Below are 18,453 nucleotides of genomic sequence, written 5' to 3'. Positions count from 1 at the left end.
GTGTAGTGTACACCATGGAGATCACTTATTTATAAAAGTGACAAATTGAAATAATCATATAAGTCTGATTAATCTATCATATGGTAAGGTCTAGAAGGGCCATCTAATTAATATAAATTGACTAACCTTTGCAGATTTACCATACACATTTAGAAGTCTTGTAATGTTTTTGACATTTAAAAATTTTGGTATGTGTATGTGTATTGTGTGTGTATTCAAATTTTGCCACTTGAAATGCCTGCACAATTACAAAATGCATCGCCATTCCTAATGTTTGTTTTTATTTTTATATTTTTTTCTTTGATATCACTATATTGTGCTGTTGTGTATGTTTTGTAGTGTTGAATGCCCAACCCTTGCTTTGTGTTCTGCATTGTACATGGGATAGTTATATTGGGTAATTTGTATATACTTATTCTTCTGATGCCATATGGTTGCTTGATAAAATTATACATTAATGTTTGTCTGAGCCATTAAGTTTTGTGAATGCTATCTTGTTTAAAATCATTATTATAAGTGGATATTATCCATCATTTACATCCCTGGATGGAAGATATCATTATGAGAATTTTCCAATGGGTGGCCTAAATAAAAAGTTTGATTATTTTTCTTTGAAGGAAATGCAAAGGGATTTGCATTTCCAAGTGATAGCTATCACTGATGTATAAAATTATGTCTTGCTTTGGCTTTATTTGAGATCTTATTTTGGTCTCAAAACAAAAACAATTTTCAAAAGTAAAGTAAAAAATATATCTACATTAATAGATACATGTTATGATTAGTAGACCATTCAAAAACCAATGACTTTATTTCCCAGTGCCCAGCAATAGAAAAAGGCAACAAAGTGTATGCTGATGATTTCAATAACTTTGCATTCAAAAGTCTAGAAGCTTGGAAATCAGAATGTACATAATTCTGGACATATTATCAAGAGACATTACTCATTTATCTTTAGTCCAAAAGTAATGTTAATGTTCTTCATCTTAAAAGTCTTAAGTATTTATGTACAATATTTCATAATATATTCAGGTGACTAAATTATCAGATGTCCATTAGCAGTGTCCTCTTAAACAGAAAATTCAGGTTTACTAAACTTATGTTTTTCTTCAATGACTTCATATAAGTGCATCACCTACTATATATTTGAATTTTGATTGTAGGCAGAGGAACAACAACCTCCTATATCAGTATTTCTCAGTACTTAGTCATTGAGGTACTATCTCTGCAGAATTTTCCTAAGTATTCACTCACATACATATACATGGACACACATGCAAATACAGATTTATGATCAATTGCATGGGGAAGCTCATGGTAAAACAAAGGCAAATACATCACTTTATGGCCAGCATTCTCAGATACTATAACTACAGTAATTTTAAACTGTCTGAATTCAGGATATGCATACATTAGGTAAAGTCTTCCTAAAAGAATTGGGCATAGAAAGCATTTTTCATGGACTATCACACTAAAATATCATTCTCTGGAATTCTTAAATAATCTAAAGATTTTTTTTATTGTTACAAAATCCAGCTGGCATTTTGAAATGACATCTTACTTAAATTCTCATTAATACTGATTACTTCTTACCACTTCGATATTGACTTCTAAGACATTGTGCTTTCCTACCATTTGTATTCTTGGAGTGAATGGAGAAAGCAAATATAACTTTTTTTTTTTTTCCTAGACAATGCACCAAAAATCTAATTTATCATGAGGGCTTCCTCCCCTTACTATAATTCTACCTAATGATATGAGGCAAAGCTGTTTCCTTTTTTCTTACAAAATGGAGGAATATGAACTAATGAGCTTTTAAAGTCTGATGTCTAGCATAATATGAGCAGAAGCATTTTGGGGGGAAGTGGAGTCCAATTTGGGATTACAAAGGTCCCACATAATACCTATGCTCCTGGTGAAACTACCTCTTCCCAGCTTTGACATTACTCACGTCAGGATCAAATGTTGGGTGATCTGAAAATCCCCTATGAAACCGCCTCTTCTGACCCACAATCCTCCCTATCCCAGAACCACAAACTTTCTGAAAGATTACTCCATAGGAGACCATAACTGGAACTAAGCATCTCTTCCCCATAAGGAACCATCAAAATTAATCCACATACTCTGTGTGTCTTCATTTATGTCAGTAGTCTAAGTAATTCAACCCACTCATTTCTTCCTCAATCATTTGGACTCATAAAGACACAATACCTTGTACATCCAGTGAAGTAACTCTTTCTCTCACAATGTAAAGTCTTTCAGTGTGACCACTAAGCAGAGAAAATCCCCTATGCCCTCCACGTGTCTCAGTGTTCCTTCCATTTCTTGTTCTAACGGAAATCTAGATATTACCTAAGGACATTTCTTCCCCAAAAGTGCTCTCCAGTAGTCTTTTGCTCAGAATCTAAGTAGCAACAATGCAGGAACAAATAAACAGTCTGTTTATAAAGTGTATCAGGAGGATATGTGAATGTTTTCCCTAATAGTTGTAAACACAACACAAATATCATTGACGTTTTATCACCTTGCTTATTACCTTTCTTTGATCAGTACTTATATTACTATTCTTAGTGATGTCAATATATAAGCAATGTATGCAACACTTTCTAATTTTAGCTTTGTTTATATCTCACCTCCAGTAGTTTTGTCCTCTACTTTACCTAAATCACCCATTTCCATCATCATTCCCTCCTGACATTATCATTGCCAGTATCAGGACCACCTCCAAAATCTGAATTAAAAATTTTCCAGTGTCTGCCTCATATTTTCATTTTAAAATAGAAACTCCTCAAGAAATTCAGCTCTTCAAATTCTTTGATTTCACCATTATCTCTGTCCACGGAAAACAATAATTCATTGTTGATCTCCCAACTCTGGTCATTACTGCCCTTATTACCAAGATTGGATTCCTTGGGCTGTTACCAAAATCAACTCTGTATCTATCCTCAATCTCCTTACCTTTTTCTCGCTTTCTTTGACAGAGCTAGCTAAACCATAAATCCTGATATCTGTTTATGCTCAATTTACATAAGGACAGCTGGACAGGATTGAAAAAAAAATACGCTACTGATCTGAACAATCTCATTCTAAAATATGTCCAGAAAGCTTAAGGGAGCCCTTAAGATACATATTACATTTCCCTAAAGAGTATATGGAGCATGGGTGTGGTGCATAAACACTGAATCTTGGTGAATCTTGGAACACTGAAAAAATTAAATTAAAAAAAAAAAAGTATATGTTCCCTACCTCCTCTCTTTACTAACCACTCTTCCCCTCCTCCATCTCAGGCAATTGCTCTCAGCGATACTCAGAATTCTATTTGGTTTCAGATTATAGAAAAAAATTAATACAGTGGAATGATTTTCTCATTATCTTTCCTCTGTTGAAGACCACCCATTTTGACCCTACTGAAACTTCTCTAGTCAGTATCATGAATGACCTCCACAGTGAGATATTCAGTGGCTAATTCTCACTATCTTAGTCAATTCACACACATTTGTGTATTGTTTTGTTTGCTTTACTTTTTTACTTTTTTTTTTTTTTTTGTCTTTTAACCTCTCTGGCCATTCCTTTTCTGTTATTTTTATTGGATAATCCTTTTCCCATCTCAAAAAGGTGGAATACCCCCATTTCCAGTTGAAGAATATTTTTTTCTTATACTTTGATAGTCACAACTATATCATAACTTTAGTTGTGATAGAAAATAATGACACACAAATTTATGATTCCAGTTTCAACTTTTACCCTGAGGTAGACTCCCATGTCCACTTGACATTATCAAGAGTTCTACTTAGATCTTACAAAGAACCTCAAACATAAAATGTCCTAAACTAAACTCTTGATTACTCAAACCCACTCCTCTGCTGTACTGCATTTTAGTAAATAGTACAGATAGTCGCCAACTTCTGATGGTTCAACTTAACCATTTTTCAACATTACAATGGTGTGAAAACCATACTCATTCAAAAAAAAATTATACTTGAAATTTTAAACTTTGACCTTTTTCTGGGCTAGTGATATTTAACACACTATTCCTTCATAATCATATTATGATGTAGCAGTGAGCCACAGCTCTCAATCTTGTGATCACTGATAGACCTACAGCTATTCTATACCCATACAACGATTCTGTTTTTCATTTTCAGGTACAGTATTGAGTAAATTACATGAAATAGTCAACACTTTATTATAAAGTAGGCTCTGTATTAGATGATTTTGCCCAATTGTAAGCTAATGTAAGTGTTCTGAGGATGTTTAAGTTTGGCTAAGCTAAGTTGTAATGTGAGGTAGATTAAGTTTTTTAAATGTATTTTCCACTTAAAATGTTTTTAACTTAACGATGGGTTTATTGGGACAGAATCCCATTGTAAGTTAAGGAAGATCTATATAGCCTTTCACCCAGTTGTTTAAGCCAAAAACCTTGGAGTTATCCTTTACTTCTCATTTATACTCATACTCCATATTGATCATACCAAAATAGTTTGGTTCAGGGCACCTGGGTGGCTTGGTCAATTAAGCATCCAACTCTTGATTTCCGCTAAGAGCTTTAAGATCAAGCCTCTGCTCCTCCTCCTCCTGCTCTCTCTCTCTCCCCCAAATAAATAAATAAATAAATAAATAAATAAATAAAATCTTTTTAAAAAGAGAGAGAAAGAAAATACTTTGGTTCTACCTGCAAAACATATCCTGAATCTGATGACTTCTCATCCTTACTCCCTCCACTGACACTTTTATCTAGGCTTTATTACTTCTTGCCTTTATTTTACAATAAAACCTTTACTTGTGTCCATGCTTCTACTCTTTTCATGGTATTTGTTATATAATCTTTTTAAACACGAGTCAAATTATGTTTCTTCCCAGTTTACTATCTTTTAATGGGTTCTTGCTGCGTGACTGTGTCAAGTGTGAGTAGTTAAGTACATATTGACTGATAGACAAGATATAGACATAATTTAGCTAACTTAAATAAAATTTGCTTACCCAAATGATTCATGGAGAAGTCAGTAGAGTCAGGATTCACAGTAGAGAGATTAAAATCATAGCACAGGGGATCTAACTGAGCTTTAGGGTCATAGAAATTTTTGCTAAGTTGAAATTTAAAGTTTTACTGAATGAGTTAGAATCATAATACACCACCTGGAAATTTAACGATCTCCAATCAGGCCTTTATCTACATGATGTTGGAGCAGTCTAGCCTATAATCTTATAGGATTTACCTTTGTTCATTCACCTGGGCCAAAGTCATCATTTTCAATATTAAAGATAGAACTATATTTCTTAGGGAGAGTATATAATCCTCAGATATGAACAAAATTGTCATTTCTCAAGTTAGACTTTTCATCTAGCTGCCCGGTTTATCTTTCCTTAACTAAGGGCTGAAGATTAAGCTTGGTTGTTCTCCAAGTCTGCAGCAACCGTGCTCTAGAACTTATCCAGTCATTGCTATCATGCTTTAAATCGTATCTAAATTCTTTACTAATGCCTATAAAATCCAGCTACGTCTATCCCCTGGCTACCTCTTCAAACACATTTATTACCATATTTATCTCTTCTTAGTGTGCATCAGGCACCCTTGTTTTTTTACCCTCAAACACACAGCAAACTCCAGGTTTCAAGAGCTATCATGTTCTTCCTTCAGAAATCCACATAACTTGCCCCTCACTTTATTGAGTTTTGTCAATTTCAGTTCCTTAGAGAGATTTTATCTCATTACCTAAATAAAAGGTCATCCCACTTCTTTCTCTGTTATACTACTTTCATTTTTCTTCATAGGACATATTAGTCTCTTAGATTTTTTCCTGTTTGTTGTTTTTACTGAATGAATAAAAAATGCTTTATGTAATTAAATGTCTGTGTATTTACCTGAAATGTCAAATACGAAAAACATTTAATAACAAAACTCTATTAAGCTTTTAGTTTAATTGGGAAGGCTCATACGTTTTCTGTTGTTTCACTTCATGTTCTAATGAGTATCACAATTAAGTGTTACTTTAATTAAAAAGCAGTTTTAATGTATGTAGCCCAAGTTGTTTACCCTGACAGCTTATTCTGACATGTTAGTAATTTCAAATTCATTCATCTAAAATGTAAATCAGCATTATATTTAATGAAAGCAAAAGGTTGTTGGGCTTGAAAAGATCAAAATAAATGAAAGCATTTCTAAGTACTAAGAGAATAAGGACTCTTAAGAAGGAAATGTATGTTTTTTCCTGCTATCTGTGTTTTCAACTGAAGTGCAATTCTTCCTCATCTCACCTTTGGGGAATCAAAAATGAGAACTCAACAGGAAGGAAAAGTATGAGAGTGTAGGTTGTTTGCTCTTGAAAACTTATTAAATTCGGAGAGAAAACAAGATTCAAAATAATTGAAAATGCTCATTTTCAATTTGCCTTGTTTCTACTAGTAGATGTTACTGCTGACAAAGTAAAATTTAAAATTAACAAATAGTATAATGCACTTCTAATACGTACTTTTTATCTGTAAATTACTAAGTCTTCCATATTGGTTAAGTCCTCCCCCACCCCAACCCACCCCTTCTCTTACATACACACACATGTGTTTAAAAAGTAACAGTGTATATACAAAAGCGGTTTCCTGGATTTCCAAAAAATGTACCATGGACAGAATTACAAATAAAATTCACAATCAGGGAGCAGAGTTTCTGAAAACCTTTGCTCTAGGGAACAAGATTATATTTTAGACTTACTGAGCAGTCTGTTATTGCTAACCTCAATGAGTGAATAGTACTGTATATTTGTTTTTACAGATCGCTGTTGCGTTAAACATTGTTAAACATTGCGATAATCTTTTCTTGAGTGTGTGTGTGTGTGTGTGTGTCTTCTCCCTGAGCATGACTATGTTCATCTGCTGCTACTCCTTTCTAACTGAAACAATGGAAATTCTCAGTTGAGAGTGAGATTGGTTTTACTTTTTTCAATTGCTCAAGACCATCCCTAGTTCAATAAACAATACTATAAATTCATTTCTGGCTCTTAACAACTAAAAACCCTTTTGTTAATCTTCTTCATCCTACTGCAGTTCCACCGGATTTGTTTCCTACCCTAATGTAGTCAATGGCTTTTCAAAACAAAGCAAAACAAAACATGAAACATACCTTTTTATGCACTATAACTTTTGGATGCTGAGAAAGTTTATTTTCTTTTCTCTGGGTAAATAAGTGATAAAAGTTGTTTTCAAGTAGAATGTTGCTTTCTTCTTTCTCTGAAAGTGTCTAATTCAGTATGGGAAAATTATGAATTAAACACTGAAGTAAATTTTCTTTAGTATACTTCAAAGAAATTGTTATAATAAAAAAGTTAGGAGTAGAAATGCTAGATTTGATACTTAATATTTTATTGTTAAAGTGTCATCATTATATCTTATCTAAGATGAGAATTTATACAGTGCATTTAAGCTATCTGATAAATATGTGTTTTAGTTAATAGAAAAACTGATAAAGTAACATTAGCTTCCTTCATCTTATCCAATTATTCACATGATTTCCTAGTATATTTTTCCCAAGTGCAAATAAAAGAATGTGGTTGGTTTAGTTGCTTTAGAGATATTTATTGCATAGAGATATTTGTGTCACTTCAGGGCATGTTAGGTCCCATAGTCATCACTTGTTTCTCAACATAAACCCAACACTTAGATCAGTATATCCTGGAGTTTTCCTTTCACTTGTAAACATACAGAAAACCAATTTTCTTACTGAGTTAAAGAAACTAACAAGAGATTGCTCTAAAACACATTATGCTAATAAATTATTTAAATAATGCATCTTTCTTCCCTGTATATTCTTTTCGAAGAAGTAAATATTAGACCTTCTTATTCTATCTTCCATGTCTCTTGGGTTCTTAATTTTTAATCTCTTGGCTGCCTTGTGTTCTATCTGGCTTAATTTCTTTAGCTAGTTCTCCATTTCATTAAATCTCTCTCTTTAGTATTGTCTAAAATGCTATTTAAGATGTCTACCACTCATGCTAAAAGAACTGTTAACCCATTTTATTTTTTTTTAAAGATTTTATTTATTTATTTGACAGACAGAAATCACAAGTAGACAGAGAGGCAGACAGAGAGAGGAGGAAGCAGGCTTCCTGCTGAGCAGAGAGCCCAATGTGGGGCTCCATCCCAGGACCCTGAGATCATGACCTGAGCTGAAGGCAGAGGCTTTAACCCACTGAACCACCCAGGCGTCCCTGTTAACCCATCTTAAAATGTATCATCTCGGGGGCACTTGGGTAGTGCATTGGTTAAACACCCAACTCCTTGTTTCAGCTTAGGTGGTGATCTCAAGGTCATGATCTCATGGTCCTGTGATTCAGCCTCAAGTTGGACTACATGCTCAGCACTGAGTCTGCTTGTGATTCTCTCTTGCTCTCCTGCCCCTCCCTCTTATGCTCTCTCTCTCTCTCTTTAAAATAAATAAATCAATATTTTAAAAAATGTATCACTTCCTTCTCCCATATAAATAAACCAGCAATATAAATTATTATTTATAATTATTATAAACAATTATAAATTATCTTGCTGGTTCCTCTATTTACTAGCATTTTGTTTACAGTTTTTACATATATATATGCAAAATGATAATATCCAGTAAATGTCCTTCTTCATGCTATCATCACATAGATTTGGTATGAAGGGTTGGAAATCTTCCCTTATTTGGAAGACTGGAAAGCCTTGTTTTTTGAGTATGTACTCAGATACTTTTTAAGAATATGGATGCTTGAATTATTACAAAATGCACAAATCCAAATTGCCACCACCAAAGAAATGGAATATTACCAGTATCTAGAACTCCCTTGCTCCCTATTCCTACATTTTCCTTTCCTTCTTCCTCAAGGATAATGACTGTTGTGACCTAAAACAAGATAGATTAGTTGTATCTGGTTTTCATTTTGTTTTGTTTGTTTAACTTCATAGTAATAAAATCTTTAGTATCTAGCATTTTTTATTTAACATTAGGTTTGCAAAATTCATTCTTGTGTTTAACAATAGTTTATTTTCATAACTCGATAAGAATGTTTCCTATGTGATGGAGCACCTGGGTGGCTCAGTGGCTTAAGCCTCTGCCTCCGGCTCAGGTCATGATCCCAGGGTTCTGGGATTGAGCCCCGCACCGGGCTCTCTGCTCAGCAGGGAGCCTGCTTCGCCCTCTCTCTCTCTGCCTGCTGCTCTGCCTGCTTGTGATATCTCTCTCTCTCAAATAAATAAATAAATCTTAAAAAAAAAAGAATTTTTCCTATGTGTATGTCACAATTTATCTATTCCATTTAGATAGGCACTTGGATTGTTATATTTTCTTTTTTTTTTTTTTCCATTTTATTTATTTTTTCAGCGTAACAGTATTCATTCTTTTTGCACAACACCCAGTGCTCCATGCAAAACGTGCCCTCCCCATTACCCACCACCTGTTCCCCCAACCTCCCACCCCTGACCCTTAAAAACCCTCAGGTTGATTAATATGACTAATATGAACTTAGATGAATATAACTTGCACATGCCTTATGTGTGAATATATTTTTCTGTTGGATATGTGTAGGGGTGGAATTGTTGGATCATAGAATCTACCAGTTTTCCAAAGTTGTTGAACCAATCTAAAATCTAGTGGATAAATCTTAAGTTAATTCAACATATTTAATGTTAAGTATCCTATTCATATTACTTTTCCTCTTTTTTTAAAAAAAAAATGACAGGTTTTAGAGACTACCATTTTAAGTTTTCAAGCTAGTAACACAAAGATTTTCCCTATTTTATATTTCTCTGTTTATTTTTCCTTTTTCTTCCTTTATCCATCATTCCTGAGGCATGCTTATTTTATTAGTCTTTTCAGATAACCAGCATTTGGTTTTGTTCATTTTATTTGAACTTTGTGTCTTATTTCATGTATACTCATATTTTTTATTGTTTTTCCCTTCCACTCCCTTTACTTAATTACTTAATTTAAAAAATACTTTCTTTGGGGGCCCCAGGATGACTTACTCCATTAAGCATCTGCCTTCAATTCAGGTCATGATCCAGAATCCTGGGGTTGAAACTCATGTTGGGCTCCATGCTCAGGTTGGGCAGGGGGAGTCTGCTTCTCCCTCTCTTTCTCCCCTTATGTGTTTGCACTCTTTCTCTCTCTCTCAAATAAATAAATAGGTCTAATTTTTTTTTTAAATTTTATTTTTAAATCATGTCTTTACCCAACATGGGGCCTGAACTTACAACCCCAAGATCAAGTTGCATGCCCTACCAACTGAGCCAGACAGGCACCCCTACTTTCTTTAATTTAAATTCATTATTTGTCCTGACTTCTTCGTTGGATACTTTTTGATCAACTTATTACGGTATAAATAAGCTATGTAAACGGCACTTACTTAAATTATGTAATTTGATATGTTTTAGAAATAATGAATATTTCATTTTTTGATAGATTTAGATTTATAGAAAAGTTACAAATATAGTATAGAGACTACCATATGCCCTATATCTAGTTTCCTCTATTTTCACATCCTACATTGGTGTGGTCTATTCATCACAATTAATGAACCAATATTGATAGATTAATATTAAAGTCCCTAGCATAAGATATACAATCTTGGCAAATTGTAAATATTCAACATACATATAGTATCTTTAACTACAGTTACCCTGCTATGAATTAGGTTTTCCAGAATGTATTCATCTAATAATGTAAAATTTATACTATACATTTGTAACAATGTCTTTCTAGTTCTCAAACCCTCTGGCCCCTGACAACCAACATTCTGTTTTCCAGTTCTCTCTATGAGTTTTACTTTTTTTAGATTTCACATAAAAGTTGTATCATGTAGTATTTGTTTTCTAAGTCTGGCTTACTTTATTTAGCATAATGTCCTCCAGTTCATCAATGTTATCACAAATGGCAAAATTTCCACCTTTTTATTTTTTTGTTTATTTTAATTTAATTTAATTTTATTTCTTCTTAGTGTTCCAGAATTCATTGTTTATGCACCACACCCAGTGCTCCATGCAATATGTGCCCTCCATAATACCCACTACCAAACTCACCCATCCCCCTACCCCTCTCTCCTCCAAAACCCTCAGTTTGTTTCTCAGAGTCCATAGTCTCTCGTGTTTCATCTCCCCCTCTGATTTCCCCCAACTCACTTCTCTCCATCTCCCAATGTCCTCTGTGTTATTCCTTATGCTCCACAAGTAAGTGAAACCATATGATACTTGACTCTCTCTGCTTGATGATAAACATTTTTTCATGTGTCTATTAGCCATTTGTATGTCTTCTTTGGAGAAGTATCTGTTCATGTCTTCTGCCCATTTGCTGACATGGTTATCTGTTTTGTGTGTGTTGAGTTTGAGGAACTCTTTATAGATCTTGGATATCAACCCTTTGTCTGTAGTGTCATTTGTGAATATCTTCTCCCATTCTGTGGGTAGTCTCTTTGTTTTGTTCACTGTTTCCTTTGCGTGCAGAAGCTTTTGATCTTGATGAAGTCCCAAAAGTTTATTTTCACTTTTGTTTCCTTTGCCTTTGGAGGCATATCTTTTTTTTTTTTAATATTTTATTTATTTTATTTGACAGAGAGAGGTCACAAGTAGGCAGAGAGGCAGGCAGAGAGAGAGGGAGAAACAGGCTCCCCACTGAGCAGAAAGCCCGATGCGGGGGCTCGATCCCAGGACCATGAGATCATGACCTGAGCCGAAGGCAGAGGTCTAAACCACTGAGCCACCCAGGCGCCCTGGAGGCATATCTTGAAAGAAGTTGCTGTGGCCAATGTTGAAGAGGTTACTGCCTATGTTCTCCTCTAGGATTTTGATAGATTCCTGCCTCATCTTGAGGTCTTTATCCATTTCAAGTTTATCTTTGTGTATGGTGTAAGAGAATGGTCGAGTTTCATTCTTCTACATATAGCTCTCCAATTTTCCCAGTACCATTTATTGAAGAGACTGTCTTTTTTCCACTGTATATTTTTTCCTGCTTTGTTGAAGATTAGTTGACTGTAGAGTTGAGGGTCCATATCTGGGCTCTCTACTCAGTTCCAGTGGTCTATGTGTTTGTTTTGGTGCCAGTACCATGCTGTCTTGGTGATCACAGCGTTGTAGTAAAGCTTGAAATCAGGCAACATGATGCCCCAGTTTTGTCTTTTTCAACATTTCCTTAGCAATTCAGGGTCTTTTCTGGTTCCATACAAATTTTAGGATTGTTTGTTCCAGCTCTTTGAAAAATGCCTGTGGAATTTTGATTGGGATGGCATTGAGTATAGATTGCTGTAGGCAGTATACACATTTTAACAATGTTTATTCTTCTGATCCCTGAGCATGGAATGCTCTTCCATCCTTTTGTGTCTTCAATTTCTTTCATGAGTGTTCTGTAGTTCCTTGAGTACAGATCCTTTACCCCTTTGGTTAGGTTTATTCCCAGGTATCTTATGGTTCTTGGTGCTATTTTTAAATGGAATAGATTATTTTAATTTCCCTTTCTGTATTTTCATTGTTAGTGTATAAGAAAGCAACTGATTTCTGTACATTGATTTTTGTATCCTGCCACATTACTGAATTTCTGTATGAGTTCTAGTAGTTTGGGGGTAGACTCTTTTGGGTTTTCCATATAAAGTATTATGTCATCTGCAAAGAGAAAGAGTTTGGCTTCTTCCTTGCCAATTTGGATACCTTTTATTTCTCTTTCTTGTCTGATTGCCGTTGTTAGGACTTCTAGTACTATGTTAAACAACAGTGGTGAGAGTGGACATCCTTGCCGTGTTCCTGATCTCAAAGGGAAGTCTATGGGCTTTTCCCCATTGAGGACGATAGTTGCTGTGAGTATTTCACAGATGGATTTTATGAAGTTGAGGAATGTTCCCTCTATCCCTATACTTTGAATTGTCTTAATCAGGAACGGATGCTGTATCTTGTTAAAACATCGAGAGGACCACGTGGTTCTTCTCTCTTCTCTTATTGATTTGTTCTGTCAGATTGATTGATTTGGGAATGTTGAACCACCCTGGCATCCCATGAATATATCCCACTTGGTCATGGTGGATAATCTTTTTAATGTACTGTTGGATCCTATTACCTAGGATCTTGTTGACAATCTTAGCATCCATATTCATCAGGGATATTGGTCTGAAATTCTCCTTTTTGGTGGGGTTTTTGCCTGTTTTGGGATCAGGGTAATTCTGCCTTCATAAAAACAGTCTGGAAGTTTTCCTTCTGATTCTATCTTTTGTAATAGCTTCAGGAAAATAGGTATTATTTCTTCTTTGAATGTTTGGTAGAATTCTCCAGGGAATCCATCAGGTCCTGGGCTCTTGTTTTTTGGGAGGTTTTTGATCACTACTTCAATCTCATTACTAGATATTGTTCTATTCATGTTGTCAGTTTCTTCCTAATTCAGGTTTGGAAGTTTATAGGTTTCCAGGAATGCATCCATTTCTTCTAGGTTGCTTAACTTATTGGCATATAACTGTTGAGAATAATTTCTGATGATTGTTTCTATTTCTTTGTTGTTAGTCGTGATCTCTCCCTTTTCATTCATAATTTTATTAATGTGGGTCCTCTCTCTTTTCTTTTGGATTAGTTTGACCAATGCTTTATCGATCTTATTGATTCTTTCAAAAAAACCAGCTTCTAGTTTTGTTGATATGTTCTACTGTATCTCTAGTTTCTATTTCATTGATCTCTGCTCTAATCTTGATTATTTCCCTCTTGTGTGTGAGGTTGGGTTAATTTGTTATTGATTATCCAGTTAAGGTGTCCCCCTTAGGTCCCCCCTTAAGGTGTCCCCCAATGGTGCCCCTTAGGACCACCTTTTCTGTGTCCCATAGGTTTTGACCAAAGTGTCCTCATTCTCATTGGTTTCCATGAACTGTTTAAGTTCTTCTTTGATTTCCTGGTTAATCCACACATGCTTTAGCAAGGTGGTCTTTAGCTTCCAAGTGTTTGAATTCCTTCCAAACTTTTTCTTGTGGTTAAGTTCCAGTTTCAAAGCATTATGGTCTGAGAATATGCAGGAAATAATCTCAATCTTTTGGTATCAGTTGAACCCTGATTTGTGATCCAGTATGTGGTCTACTCTGGAGAAAGTTGCATGTGCACTGAAGAAGAATGAGTATCTGTTGTTTTAGGGTGGAATGTTCTGTATATATCTTTGAGGTCCATCTGGTCCAATGTGTCATTCAGTGCTCTTGTTTCTTTATTGATTTTCTGCTTGGATGATCTGTCTGTTACTGAGAGTGGCATGTTAAGATCCCGTACTATTAATGTATTCATATCAATATGACTCTTTATCTTGGTGACAATTGTCTTATGTAGTCGGCTGCTCCCGTATTGGGGGCATAAATATTTACAATCGTCTTGATGGGTAGACCCTTTAAGAATGATGTGGTGTCCTTCTTTATCTCTGACTACAATCTTTAGTTTAAAATCTAGTTTGTGTGAAATGAGAATTGCTACCCCAGCTTTCTTTTGAGGCCCATTGGCATGATTGTAGCTTGTCCATCCCTTCACTTTCAGTCTGGATGTATTCTTAGATTCAAAATGGAGTCTTGTAGCCAACATATGGACTGGTCCTGTCATTTTATCCAGTCTGCAACCCTGTGCCATTTTATGGGAGCATTTAGGCTGTTCATTTTGAGAGTGATTATTTTTCGAAAAATATGTTTTCATTGACATCATGTTGCCTGTGAAGTCTTTGTTTCTATAGATTGTCTCTGTAATTTTGCATTTTATTCCCATTTTGTGTTCAATGCATTTTTCTTTTTTTGATGTGTCGATAAAAAGTTCAACTAAAAGAACTGACAGTTCAGTGACTGGTCAACAGTTCTTCTATGACCACCACCCTGGAGTTGAGAAGGGGTGTCTTTATTAGGAGATCTTAGAAAACAGGTCAGTCAGTTTTATTGACAATCTCTGTTTGTCAGTCATTTGACTTAATTAAAATAAAATTTTAAAAGCCTCTCTCTGCATCAGAATCTTTCAAACATTCCCTAAGCAGGTGATGTTTAAAGGCATGAAACATTCAATAAAACTGACTTGGAAAGGATACAGTGGAACGTGGGTTCATCAAATTCTTTAAATTTGATGAACACTGCTAGAACTTTTTCCCCTTTAATTTCACAAACTAAAGTTTTATAAGTATGTTTAGTTAGCTATGTTTTAGATTTGTTCTGTATAATAACAGGCACTAACCAAATGTCACTATTTAAATTTAAATTAAGTAAATAAAACAGATTTTGAAGTTTGGGGGTTTTTAGTCAATTTCAAAATGCTCAATTGCTGTACTTGGCTTATGGCCACTATTATGAATAGTGCAAATATAGAACATTTCCATCATTTCATTAATTTCCTCTGGACGCTATTTTTCTAGACCTTAATGGCTAATTAGTTAAACTTACTCTTTATTCACATTATCTCAAGAAGGTTCTTCCCTAAAACCCACTGGCTACATAAAATAAATAGTCCATATTGGATAAACCTTCTCTAAAAGTGTGTTTCTGTCTTCCTATTCCCTCAGAGGCTTCCTTCCCGCAATCAGCTGGTAGGATTTTACTCTAGCCATCTTTAGTCTTTGCCACTTTCTAGGAAGAGTATTGTAGCTACAGATTCAGAATGGGGACAAAATAAGACTTTTGCTATTCTGTGACTTTGAAGGGAAATATTAAACTGAATTAAGTGTGTAAACATAAGAAAGATACTGTTCATATACATTTCTTTGCATTGTCCCTCAACTTGCTCCTACTATACGTGATCTTTCTTTCAGACTACTCATGATAGAGGTTTAAAAGCTTTGATTCTGGAGATGCAATTCTGTTTTAGTGATAAAAACAAGCCTTAAATTTTTTTTTCTTTGCTTTATCTGTTTTTATGTGGGTAGCAGATAATTTCTAGAATTCCTATGAGATGTTCTAATGGAATAGCAGATTGAGCTGCCTGCACTGTCACTATTGCAAGATAAAAACATAATGCCATGAATCTATGTATCAAATGTTGTGTTGCAAATGAAACACTATCTGCTCCATGTAAAATCAGCTTCTGAGCCCTGTCTTTGAGCTGTTTTCTTTGATTCCACAGTGTCAGTGAGTGGCTTAGGTAACCTACTCCTTTCCCCTTGAGCCTATGTGGACAAATTATTTCAGCATTGCTTTATGAAAGGAATATGGAATCACTGGTTGTAAAGAGAAAAATCTAATTAAACCTTGATAAAGTGTTTGTCACTCTGACTTGTAGAAAGCAGTCTTGTGTCTGACTTGTCTTGAATTGACAAGCTAAATCCTGGTGATTTTAAAGGTCAGGAAGAATATAAGGGCATGGGGATCGGAGTGTTTTCAGATCACTAAACAAGTTACAGAAGATTACAAATTTATTATGGATTATGAAGCCATTCCCATTGGTTCTGAAAATGGATTGTTTACGGAGTCACTTACAGTATTATAGACATGCTAACACCCTAGGAGAATCCTAATGCAGTAGCCTTTGGAAAAATATACCACTGGGTCTGCCTGATTCAGTGTATCACACTGTGATTTCGATTTGTAGCTTGTTTTTGTTTTATCCCTTTAAATTAACTGAATAAAATAAAAATAAAAGTCCCTGTCTACAAAGTTAAGATAATTTTCAAATGAAAGAGTCACAGTTTATTCTCCTAACCTTCCTTTGTGTTTCAGAATCTTTTTATTTTTCCCCCAACAGACTTCGAGTTACAGATAAGGTTCATGACTTAACAATTGCTGGACCTAAAAAAAAATATCCCTTTCAAAAGGGTGACAACAAGGTAAAACTTGTCACTGAAAGCAATAAAAAGATTGGGGGGGGGGAAGTTGAGGTATTGGGGTGTGGAAGGTAGAAGAAAGGTTCAGAAGGGAAGCTTTCAGTCATTCCAGTCTAAAAACCATTGTGAAGTTAAAAAGTCAGGAGATAAATTTTAAATCCCACAAAATGAAAATGCTAAAGGATAGCTCAGTTGATCAGAATGGGAATTAAAATGTAAGTGGATGAAGCAAATAGAGCAATAGGTATCAAAATAGAGAGAGAAGACCACCACAGTGAGAAATTAAGGAAAATCTGATGATGACATAACAAAATCAGTTTTTATGCCAAGGTTGAAACATTTATGTGTTTCTGTATGAACACTGACTGGCTATTGGGACCTGAGTGGTCTCACTAAAGTATCTCAGTCCAATATTGTATTTGTATGGTTCTTAACATTTTTAAGTTATGGATCCTTTTCAAAGTCTGATGAAATCATGTACCTCCTTTCTTGGAAAATGAACAAGGCTAATGTACACATATAGAATCCTAATTTCTACTCTATACTAATACTTTTTCTAGCCTGTTGTTTTTCTTCCAGTCTTTGCTGATCTAATCCTAGTGAGCAACATTTCATTATTATATGTAGCAGCCTTTTCTCTTGACAGACGTATATTTGCAGTAAATAATTTATTATTCTGAGGATAAATATGTCTACATGGAAACTGAATGAGTGGTGCTAGGTTTCCTGTCTTGAACAATACAGAAAAAAATCTCTCCCACCCAATAGTCCTTTTCATATTACAAAACAAAACTTTATGCTCCATGACGTGCTTCTCTAGGCATCATTCAATTAGTTAAAATGATATTTTCTAGAAAAGAAAGATTTGGAATGCCAAAGTAACAGTGAGCACTTTTTAAATCCCAGATAAAATTAATAATTCCACCCTAGCTTGCTGTTATTGCTCACCCTAGAAATTCTACTTCATACAAATTGTTCTCTCCATATGCTGTAAACTTTCCCACCTTTATGCTAATGCGCTTGCCCTGCCTAGAATTAATGTTCATTTCCTGCCTCTTCAAATCCTACCCATTCTTCATAATAACATATATTTAACGCTATGTATATAAAATATCTAAAGTTTTACATGTGTTATATTATTTAACCTTATAATAAAAGCCATGAGTGACATTGTTATTCCCACTTTCACAGACAGGGAGTGTGATGCATAGTATGTGAAGTCATACAAAGTGATGAATCCACATAGTTTCACTTTTAAGTCCCTCATGGCCTAAAACCTCATTCATATGCTACCTCATAAAACAATTTTTGTAGTAATCTGATATCTCTCTGGGGGCAATAACCAAGGTCAGAAGATCTTTAGACAAGCAAATCTCTGGGATACCTTTGGAAAATTCATCCACAATGTTGCTATATTAAAATGGAGCATTCATGGGTTGAATGTTGGAAAAGCAGCCAAGATTGGGGGTTCCTAATCATGTGTTATAAATAAGAGAGCTAGGTATAGAAAGAATTGAGAAATGAATAGTATTTACACCTGTAAGGATTATAGAATAAAACAAATGGGTAAAGAAGGGATTCTCACAACCAAAGCATGTGTACCAAACCAGGTGCACTTTCATTTATGGGTCACTGTGCTCAGAAGATAGCAAATAAAAATGCCAGGTAGTACAGGATAGTAAAACTAAATTATCTGGTTTGTATAG

The sequence above is a fragment of the Meles meles genome, chromosome 3 (genome assembly GCF_922984935.1).
Source record: "Meles meles chromosome 3, mMelMel3.1 paternal haplotype, whole genome shotgun sequence".
Taxonomy (NCBI): domain Eukaryota; kingdom Metazoa; phylum Chordata; class Mammalia; order Carnivora; family Mustelidae; genus Meles; species Meles meles.
Note: the sequence above shows the minus strand (reverse complement) of the source record.